Below are 12,050 nucleotides of genomic sequence, written 5' to 3'. Positions count from 1 at the left end.
TTAATGCCAAAGCACAGGTCAAATTTACAAATATTACATGATTGTACAAAATACAAAGAAATCTGCACAAGGCAACATCTGTAAGTACAAAATAAAAAGAGAAACAGTGTGAAACATTATTTTACATTCGGATTTTATAGATTTGGTTTTAATTTTCAATTTTCAGAGTTTTTAAATTTTTGGTTTTCGATTTAACAATTTGCTCTACTTCACTGAAATGATTTATCAACTTAGAAATCAGTTTAAAAATCTAACTCTAAAAAATAGTCATAAACTTTGTTTTTAAATACTTCAAGACTACACGGAGAAAAATTAATTATACTACCTACTATACAAAAATAGTAACTCCTACTATCTAAAATGGTAATAAAATAAATTAGTAACAAAATAATAGGTGGTATCATTGACAATTGTAATAGTTAGTATTAATAATGGTAACGATTATTATCAAAAATAATAATTGTAATTATTATAAATTATAACTGTTACAATCGAAGATGGTAACTGTAACCATCTCAGATTGTAAAAATTCTGAAAGAAAAAATAATATAAATTTACTTAATTAAATCCTTTATTTACATCCATATTTCAGCTAATTTACATTTTTAACTTCCCGCTAAGAAAATCGAAGATTTTCAAAAATCGAGAAGTTATTGTTTTCACCCTGTTTTGCAAAAATCGAGTTTTCATCAGATCTCGACGTTTGAAGGTCACAGGAAGCTTCCCTGAATATTCCCGCGAGGTTGTCACGGTGTCTGTATGTGTGTGTGAAAGTATGTGAAAGTATGTGAAAGTATGTGAACCGCTTATAACTTTTGAACGGCTTGACCGATTTAATCGTGGTTGGTGCCATTCGAAAGGGCTTGACCAAACTTAGATTTTGAAAACTATTTGGACCGATTCAGATTAATAGATTTTGAGAAATCTTCAAAAAACTGAAAAAAAATTTTTTTTTAAATGTGGTATTTTTGGAATAACTTTCAAACGGCTTTATGGTTCAATTCCAAAAACTAATCAGCTCTCAACCTCAAAAAACCACGTCGATCGCCACCAGTCCGGTCAAAATCGGTTGATTCGTTCGAGAGATATCGTGAACGAAAGAAAACCGAAAAAAGTGTTTTTTCGGAATAACTCCGAAATTCCTAGCGCGATCAATTCAAAATTTAAGATTCTTTGTGAGGCTTAAAAAACTGCGTCGAATGCTTCCAACCGCGTGAAAATCGGTTTATTCATTCAAAAGTTATTGCGGTTTAAAAATTCAAAAAATAGTGTCATCAAATCTCTATCAGACTTTTGAGCTCCAAGAGCTTTAAAGCATAGGAAAGCAATCTCTTTGAGCTCGGAGAGCTCAAAATAACCCATAAATTGTATTTTTGAGCTCGAAGAGCTCAAAAACGTCATTGGTGCAATTTTAAGCGCCTAAGTATGGAATTAGCGGGAAGTTGCAGGGATGGCCTTCAGGGTCAACCGTTTTCCTAATTTTTTAGGTACGAAATGATAAATATCAAAGTCTGAATTGTTAATTATTATACTTAAACATTTTAGACATTTACATAGGTAATATTACTGTTTGAAATAGTATTTTCTTCCATATAAAGAGTAAATTGTAACGTTTAAATGGTAAATTTTATAAAGTGACTAGTAAAATCACGATTTTACTGTTTGAAATGGTAAAGTTTAGCAGTTGATCATTACTTATTATAAATCGACTGTTATTTATTACAGTTTACTTTTTTCCGTGCACAAAAATACGTCCAAGTTCTCACTATGCTAATATTTTTTAGTTCTTTGAGTGTTTTAAGCACACTGATAGAAGGATTTATTAACAATTAATAATTTAATTTATTTGAAGACAATTATTTAATTTATTAAATTTTAATAAATATTTTTTAACATTCAATAAATATTTATTTGGGGAAAGTACATTTATTAATAGTTAATAAATATTTATTAATAGTTAACAAATATTTATTAACAGTTAATAAATATTTTGTTGAGTGAATTTGTTTCGCTTGCAATTCAATATGAAATCAAGATTGCGTATAAATAAAAATCATCTTTATAAATTATTTGCATTAATTATATTACATTATAATAACGTTTATTGTAAAATACCAAATTCTATCACAGCTCATAATTATCTTTTATATTTTTAAATATTAAAAAGGTTAATTTATTTAGTGAATTGAATTATTATCATGAATTCCAGCTTGGATTATAAAAAGTGTCAAAAGAAAATTATTTTTGCTTTTTATTTTAAATAAATATTTGTTAACAGTTAACAAATATGTATTAACCATTAATAAATATTTATTAATAGTTAATAAGGGTTAATAAGGGGAAATTCAATGAATTTGAGAAAAATTCATGAAATTCGACAAGATTTCTAAAATTCTATAAAATTTTATCAAATTTGGTAAAAATTCCTAAGATCTAATGAAAATTCCTAAAGTTTGAGTAAAATTCATGAAATTCAAGAAGATTTCATAAAAATTCATGAAATTTGATAAAAATTTATGAAAGTCTCTAATATTTAATGAAAATTGGATAAAAATTCATGGAATTCTATAAAATTTGATAAAATTTTTCAAAATTGACTAAAATTCATTAATTTCAATCTAATTTCACGAGACTAATTTATAAAATTCTCGCGCCGCTCAAAATAATCATCTCTAATTATCAATTATCCAAAATTATACCCAAAATTTATTCATTTGAAATATTAAAATATTAATTTCAATTTTAAAATCTCCCTATAAATACCTTAAACTTAAGAAGTTTAATAAATATTATTCCCATTAATTCTTTAAAAAAACTTTCAACTCATTTTTTAATCTGCGCGTTAAATCTTTCCATAAACACCCCAAATATTTACCATAAAAACCCGATAAAAATATTTAAACTCACCATTTAATAAAGATATTACTTGAGTAATAGTTTAGACACAATCTTAGGGGTGAAATAAACTGAGTCATCTTAACTGGGGTAGTTTTTTTTTTCAAGTCGACAAAACAAACTAGCGCTTCCGATAACATTTACAAGTCGAACGGCAAAATTATCATTATTATTCTTATAAAACTTTTTATAAAATCGATCGGACCAAAATAACTCAGACTGAAATTAATTATTTTTATTTGCTAAAAAAAAAAAATAATAAAATTGAGTTTGTTCCAGTTAGAAGTTAGAAATTGAAAAAAAATTTCATTGAGCTGTCAATTTTATAAAGCAAGATAATATTAATAAATGAATGAATAAATGAATGAATGTCCTCTCAACTGACAAACTTTATAATACGACGATAATATAATAATAATAGATTCTCCATTTGCAACTGAAAACGTATATGTCCTGTGAAGTACTCGTTAGTCGTTATTACGGAGCAGAATATTTAACTATCCTTAATGTTGTTTGAACACTAACTGTTATAATTATCAAAACACTAATGACGAAGATATAATGACTACATTAAGTACGTAATCAAAACCAGTGAAACTACTTGATGGATAAAAAATATACATTGATAGAAGGATTTATTAACTATTAATAGTTTAATTTATTTGAAGAAAATTATTTAATTTATTAAATTTCAATAAATATTTTTTAACATTCAATAAATATTTATTTGGGAGAAAAGTATATTAATAGTTAATCTATATTATTAATAGAATAAGAAAAATTTTCTTTCCAAGATACATAATTAAGAAATGACCTTGTATCTTGAGAAATATTGACATTTTTAAAGATATAAGCTCGTCCCGATGTTACACTTATCGAGACCTTTCATTTAAGTACCCACATCAATTTTTCATATATTTTATATATTTATATATTCCACAAATATCATATAAGGTAAAAGCCCCAATAGATGATCACGTACCAGTATATGATCACTCCATGTATTTGTATATCTATATTCATAAATATAGGTATACAAATACATGGAGTGATCATATACTAGTACATGATCATCTATTGGGGCTTTTACCTTATATATAAAATATATAAAAAGTGCCATGTAGGTACTAAAATGAAAGATCTTGACGAGTGTAACATCGAAATGAGTTTACATGTTAAAAAATGTCAATAATTAAGAAATAACATTGTAATTTGTGAACTAATGACATTTTTAGAGATATAAGCTCATCCCGATGTTATACTCATCGAGAGCTTTCATTTGAGTACCCACATCAATTTTTCATATATTTATATATTTCAAAAATATCATATATATGAAGAATATATCAAAAATGCAAGTGGGTACTCAAATGAAAGGTCTCGATGAGTGTAACATCGAAATGAGTTTATATCTTAAAAAATGTCAATAATTAAAAAATGACATTGTATCTTGTCAACTATTGACATTTTAAAAGATATAAGCTCACCCCGACATTACACTCATCGAGACCTTTCATTTGAGTACCCACACCAATTTTTCATATATTTTATATATTTATATATATTATATATATGAATATATGAAAAATATATCAAAAATGCATGTGGGTACTCAAATGAAAGCTCTTGATGAGTGTAACATCGTGATAAGCTTATATCTTTAAAAATATCAATAATTAAGAAATGACCTTGCATTTCGTCAACTATTGACATTTTTAAAGATATAAGCTCATCCCGATGTTACACTCATTGAGACTTTTCATTTGAGTACCCACATCAATTTTTCATATATTTTATATATTTATATATTCCACAAATGGACACTGTTATGCATTAATGTGTTAAGTGCTATGGAAATCCTATGTACTTAACACACTATTGCATAACAGAGTCCAAATATCATACATATAAAATATATAAAAAATGCAATGTGGGTACTTAAATGAAAGGTCTCGATGAGTGTAACATCGAAATCAGTTTATATCTTAAAAAATGTCAATAATTAAAAAGTGACATTGTATCTTGTCAACTATTGACATTTTAAAAGATATAAGCTCACCCCGACATTACACTCATCGAGACCTTTTATTTGAGTACCTACACCAATTATTCATATATTTTATATATTTATATATTCCACAAATATCATATATATATAAAATATATAAAAAATGCCATGTAGGTACTAAAATGAAATGTCTTGACGAGTCTAACATCGAAATGAGTTTATATCTTAAAAAATGTCAATAATTAAGAAATAATATTGTAATTTGTGAACTAATGACATTTTTAGAGATATAAGCTCATCCCGATGTTATACTCATCGAGACCTTTCATTTGAGTACTCACATAAATTTTTCATGTATTTCATATATTTATATATTTCAAAAATATCATATATATGAAGAATATATAAAAAATGCAAGTGGGTACTCAAATGAAAGCTTTTGATGAGTATAATATCGGGATGAGCTTATATCTTTAAAAATGTCAATATTTAAGAAAATACAGTGCAATTTAACAAGTCATTATTCAATAAAGCCTATTAAATATAAAAAAATCTTTCTATCAGTGTAAAAATTACTTCTTTTACTGTCCATAAAAAAATTCCACAATAAAATCGTGTTAAAACAAAAAAAAAACAATAAATATTACGAGAAATTCAATTTATTTATGACACTGAAATATTATCAGGGTGATAAAAGAGCGAATAGATTCGATTCATTAGTTCAGGGCCCTCGACACCTGTACATCTTGTATAAATTGAATAGGAGTCATCGTATTGTTGATATTTTCTCACGTTATTCAAGTACGGCGATCATCTATAAAGCCCTGAAAGTAAAGACTGAAAGAGCTTTTCTCTTATTTTCTTTTTAGGTGCTTGCCCGTTCAATTACGTCCGAGCGAGCCATTAAATAAACACAAAGAAAAAATCAACCTGATACACTTGACCTGTTTAGCGCTCATTTAAAATGCATCTTTTTTATCCCTTATATTGATTAATTAATAAATTACTTTAATTTTTAAAAGCTTCGCTAATCTGCTGAATTTTTCTCCGAGATTTACTAAAGATTTATTATAGTATAAAAAAAAATTTTTTTTTATTTTTCAGAAGAAGAAAATAAATTTTTTTACAATAAAATAAATTGAATTAAAAATTTTTAACTTATTAAAAATAATTTAATTTAATTTTTTAACACAATTATTTTTTATTTTTCTTTTTATCCAAAAGCTTCAACAGCTTTTGTGTCAACTAAACGATAAACAAAACATTTAATAGATAAAATCAACATGCATATTGTTGCTGAGTCTGCTGGGGCTTTAAGACACTGACAAAGCAAAAGCTTGTTTCCTATCACTTATATCTTCATAATATATACATAATACATAATAATACACATGTGTATTAACTAAAGTTACAGATACCAGATAATAAACTTGATAAATTAACTTTATGTTAACTTATTTCATAAATTTGCCGCGGGCAGCTTTTATGATAAAAAAAAACTCGCGCATTAAATCTTTTATTTGGTAAAAAAATTTTGTGCTTTAGGAGAAATAATAATTTTACTATCGAAGTCTTTTTAAAAGCTCTATAAAAATTAATTATTAGAAAATAAGAGACTCTAATAATTAAATTTTTTATTTTATTAATAAATTTTTTGTTTATATTTTTATTCCTTTTATAGAATCTTGGATAAAATTTTAATTTTAATTCAAAGCCTTGGATTAAATTTATACTTTTATTATTTTTTAAATTAAAAATAGCATTTTTTTAAGAAAAATTTTAAATATATAATAAATTTTTTTAATTTATTAAAAAAAACAATTTTTTACACTGATAGAAAGATTTATTAACTACTAGTAACTTTCCAGTCACTCTGTAACTGCCGTGACTTGTGAACTATAAAAAATTGATACTGTTAATTTTGTTAAATTGTACTGTATTTTCTTAAATATTTAAGTTTTTAAGGATATAAGCTCATCCCGATGTTACACTCATCAAGAGCTTTCATTTGAGTACCCACATGCATTATTGATATATTTTTCATATATTCATATATATTATATATATAAATATATAAAATATATGAAAAATTGATGTGGGTACTCAAATGAAAGGTTTCGATGAGCGTAATGACGGGATGAGCTTATATCTTTAAAAATGTCAATAGTTGACGAAATGCAAGGTCATTTCTTAATTATTGATATTTTTAAAGATATAAGCTCATTCCGATGTTACACTCATCAAGAGCTTTCGTTTGAGTACCCACATGCATTTTTGATATATTTTTCATATATTTATAAATATAATATATATACATATATAAAATATATGAAAAATTGATGTGGGTACTCAAACGAAAGGTTTCGATGAGTGTCATGTCGGGATGAGCTTATATCTTTAAAAATGTCAATAGTTGACGAAATGCAAGGTCATTTCTTAATTATTGATATTTTTAAAGATATTAGCTTATCACGATGTTACACTCATCAAGAGCTTTCATTAGAGTACCCACTTGCATTTTTAATATATTTTTCATATGTACATAAATATAATATATATACATATATAAAATATATGAAAAATTGATGTGGGTACTCAAACGAAAGGTTTCGATGAGTGTCATGTCGGGATGAGCTTATATCTTTAAAAATGTCAATAGTTGACGAAATGCAAGGTCATTTCTTAATTATTGATATTTTTAAAGATATAAGCTCATTCCGATGTTACACTCATCAAGAGCTTTCGTTTGAGTACCCACATGCATTTTTGATATATTTTTCATATATTTATAAATATAATATACATACATATATAAAATATATGAAAAATTGATGTGGGTACTCAAATGAAAGGTCTCGATGAGTGTAACATCAGGATGAGCTTATATCTTTAAAAATGTTAATATTTCACAAGATACAAGGTCATTTCTTAATAATGTATTTAGAGATAGAGCATTTTCGAACACAGCCTAAATATTTATTATAATATCGGTGAAAATGGTATGAAACCTTGAAAAGGCACAAATTCAAATCAAGACCTTTGTAATGACACTAAATTTGACTAAAAAAACCGATTTTCTCATATGACTATCCTGGACACAAAATTTTTCTTATTCTCTTAATAATATAAATTAATAATTTAATTTATTTGAAGAAGATTATTTAATTTATTAAATTTTAATAAATACTTTTTAACATTTAATAAATATTTATTTAGGAGGAAAGTACATTTATTAATAGTTAATAAGTATTTATTAATAGTTAACAAATATTTATTAACAGTTAATAAATATTTTGTTGAGTGAATTTGTTTCGCTTGCAATGTCATACGATATCAAGATTGCTTATAAATAAAAATCATCTTTATAAATTATTTGCATTAATTATATTACATTATAATAACGTTTATTGTAAAATAGCAAATTCTATCACAGCTCATAATTATCTTTTATATTTTTAAATATTAAAATGGTTAATTTATTTAGTGAATTTAATTATTATCATGAATTCTTGCTTGGGTTATAAAAAGTGTCAAAAGAAAATTATTTTTGCTCTTTATTTAAAATAAATATTTGTTAACAGTTAACAAATATTCATTAACCATTAATAAATATTTATTAACAGTTAATAAATTGTACTTAGAAAATTACTTATTAACATTTAATAAATCGTCTAATAAATATTTATAAAATCCTGTTAAAAAATTATTTATTTTTAATAAAGCTTATTAAATATAAACAAATCTTTCTATCAGTTTAAAACCAATTATTCAAATTTTTAAAGGGAAATTTTAGAAATAAATTTAATTTTTAAAATTTAAATAAATTAAATAAAAATTTTTTTCACTATTGAATTCATTTTTTTATACAATAGATAACTTTTGAAAGCTATTGAAACTACAATAATAATAGTAGTCTTGGGAGTAAGTCAGTAAGAAGAAAAGTTACAGCAATAACAATAACAATAATAACTAAAAAACTAGTGCGATAACTACAAAACAACTTTGACTAACTTTGACATTGCACCAGGGACTTGCGAACAATTGCTTTTCAGTACAATAGTTTTACATAATAAAAGTCACATACATGAAATGAAATGAAATTAATAATAATAAATCAAATTAACTTTTAATTATTAATTATTATAATAATAAATAGACTTACTTGTTGATCAAAACTCAAAGAAATGAAATTTGAAAGGAGCGATGACACACGAACTAAGTCAGGAACCGATATGCAGCCCGCAAGCTCAGAGCTTTTATATATAAGCCCTAGTGCCGGCAACTGGCGATTGCGATTCATCCCCTCGTTGAACTCGTAACCCACCACACTCGAGTCAACCAATAGAGGGTAGTTCCATCTCCTCTTTCCTCCGACGCTTTTCCTCGCTCCTCGGTGAGCTGGTAACCCTCTTTTAAAACTTTTGAATCCATTGACTCGAGCCACAGGTTCCACAGGTGCCCTAAGGTACAAATCAAAAGTCAACTATCTTTATTATTCTTCAATCACCTTAGATCTACTTCATTTAACTTTATTTTTTTTATTTTACTTGCAGCTTACACGCAATCTATTTTATTTAGTTATGTTAGTTACTTATGTAACTTCTGGGTTAATTAGTTCATTACCTCGGGCAATTTTATCTTTAATATTATCAATAAATTTACATCCGTCCGGAGTTTTACAATAAATATATTTACAAAAAAAATATTGTTTTTTATTTTTTAGCTGAAGAGATAAAAATTTTTCTCACAGTAATTTTATTGTTGAAAAAAAATCGAGATTTGAAAGAAAAACAATTTTGGATTAAAATTTTAAAGCATCTGAAATTGTTTTTATTTTTAAATGTAGAAAAATTTTTATTTCTTCAGGTAAGAAATAAGATTGTTGAAAATTTCCCATAAATTCATTTTTTATTACAAAAATGCCCATATTTAAAAATAAAAATTTTTTTGCCCTCCGGGCGGAAAGTGGCAACTTTCGTCCCGCTGCGCTAAACTAAGTTGCCGCTTTCCGCCTTCGTCGGACAAAAAAATAGTATACACTCCTCGGGAAGTAAATAAGAAAGCCTCAGATCACATGTTTGTCAACCTCGGCTTCGCCTCGGCCGACAATTACATGTGATCTGAGACATTTCTTACTTTACTTCCCTAGGTGTGTAATATACTATTTTTTCTTAGTGTAGTTGATTTTTGAGTGAAATATTCAAAAATTATATCTGAAAAATAATTTAGAAATTTTAAAATACACTGATAGAAAAATTTGTTTATATTTAATAAGCTTTATTAACTTATTAAATGATTTTTGACATAGGATTTAATAAATATTTATTAAGTTAATAAATTATTTATTAGCCAATTTATTAAGTTAATAAATTATTTATTAGCCAATTTATTAAATGTTAATAAATATTTGTTAATTAACAAATATTTATTAACAGTTAATAAAGTAATTTTTCTCACCTCCGGGCGGAAAGCGTCAATTTTCCTCCCGCTGCGCTAAACGAAAATGCCGCTTTCCGCCTCCGTCGAGAAGAAAAATAGTATACACACCACGGGCAGTAAATAAGAAAGCCTCAGATCACATGTTTATTGACCTCGGCCTCGCCTCGGACAACAATTACATGTGATCTGAGACATTTCTTATTTTACTGCCCTAGATGTGTAATATACTATATTAAGTACACGGAAAAAAGTAAACTGTAATATTCACTCGGATTCCGGATAATTTTTTATAGTTTCAAACAGTAAAGCGGACATCGGGGTGGCAAAAATATAAATATTACAGAATTTAATGTAGAAAGTACAAAAGCCACAATTTATAATTTAATATCCAAAATAAGTGATTAGTAGCTGTCACTATAGTAAATAACGATTCTTATCTTAAAAAATTACAGTTTCAAACAGTAAAAATTGCCATTTCAATATATAGTCGATATTATGAGGAGAAGGAGAACTCAGATGAAAGAGAAGGGGGTCTCATTCTGGGAGAATTTAACATTTAAAACAGTAAAAATTATACTTTTAAAATATACATTTTACCAGTCCAAGAAAGTCAATAATTACAGTTTGATTTTTAGCGTTGCGTTTAGAATTTACCATTTTACTTTGCAAATATTAACGTTTCTCGTATTAGAAATTTACTAACTTTATTTTATACTTTTTACATATCATAAGATCATTTTTTAGGTACGAAATGATAAATATCAAAGTCTGAATTCTTAATTATTATACTTAAACATTTTAGACATTTACATAGCGAATATTACTGTTTGAAATAGTATTTTCTTCCATATAAAGAGTAAATTGTAACGTTTAAATGGTAAATATTATATAGTGAATAGTAAAATCACGATTTTACTGTTTGAAATGGTAATTTTTAGCAGTTGATCATTACTTATTATAAATCGACTGTTATTTATAACAGTTTACTTTTTTCCGTGTACAATTTATTAACTGTTAATAAATATTTATTAATGGTTAATGAATATTTGTTAACTGTTAACAAATATTTATTTAAAATAAAAAGCAAAAATAGCTATTTTCTTTTGACACTTTTTAGAACCCTATAGCTGGAATACATGAAAATAATTAAATTCACTAAATAAACTACCCTTTTTAATATTTGAAAATATAAAAGATAATTATGAGCTATGATAGAATTTGGTATTTTACAATAAACGTTATTATAATGTAATGTAATTAATGCAAATAATTTATAAAGATGATTTTTATTTATAAGCAATCTTGATATCATATGACATTGCAAGCGAAACAAATTCACTCAACAAAATATTTATTAACTGTTAATAAATACTTATTAACTATTAATAAATGTACTCTCCTTTCAAATAAATATTTATTGAATGTTAAAAAATATTTATTAAAATTTAAGAAATTAAATTATTGATAGTTAATAAATCCTTCTATTAGTGTGGATTTTTAGTGAAGAAATTTCAAAGAAATTTTTATAGAAAAAGCAACGCTACCCATTGATGATATTTTTAACTATGCACTTGGTGGGAAGGTTGGCGCAACGAGCAAAGAGTGTGTGCTGACGCACGAGGGCAGCAAGGAGTTATTTACTGTTTAGAAATAAATAAATTTAAGTAGCAAAATGTTTTGAAGAATTTCTTTAAATTGGTTAAAATTT

General features: G+C 25.7%; 1 protein-coding gene across 1 annotated transcript in view; it reads right to left on the bottom strand.

Annotated features, from left to right (window-relative positions):
* The window catches only part of LOC123268220 (diuretic hormone class 2), a 28,425-nt gene extending 19,221 nt beyond the window's left edge, over positions 1-9,204 (bottom strand). Inside the window, exon 1 of the mRNA XM_044733145.1 lies at positions 9,066-9,204. The gene's annotated coding sequence lies outside the window, so the exon portion shown is untranslated. The remainder of the gene's footprint in view (positions 1-9,065) is intronic.
* Positions 9,205-12,050: the final 2,846 nt, after the last annotated feature.

This window comes from Cotesia glomerata, linkage group LG6 (genome assembly GCF_020080835.1).
Source record: "Cotesia glomerata isolate CgM1 linkage group LG6, MPM_Cglom_v2.3, whole genome shotgun sequence".
Lineage (NCBI taxonomy): Eukaryota > Metazoa > Arthropoda > Insecta > Hymenoptera > Braconidae > Cotesia > Cotesia glomerata.
The sequence above is the reverse complement of the archived record's forward strand: the minus strand, read 5'-3'. Positions and strand labels throughout refer to the sequence as shown.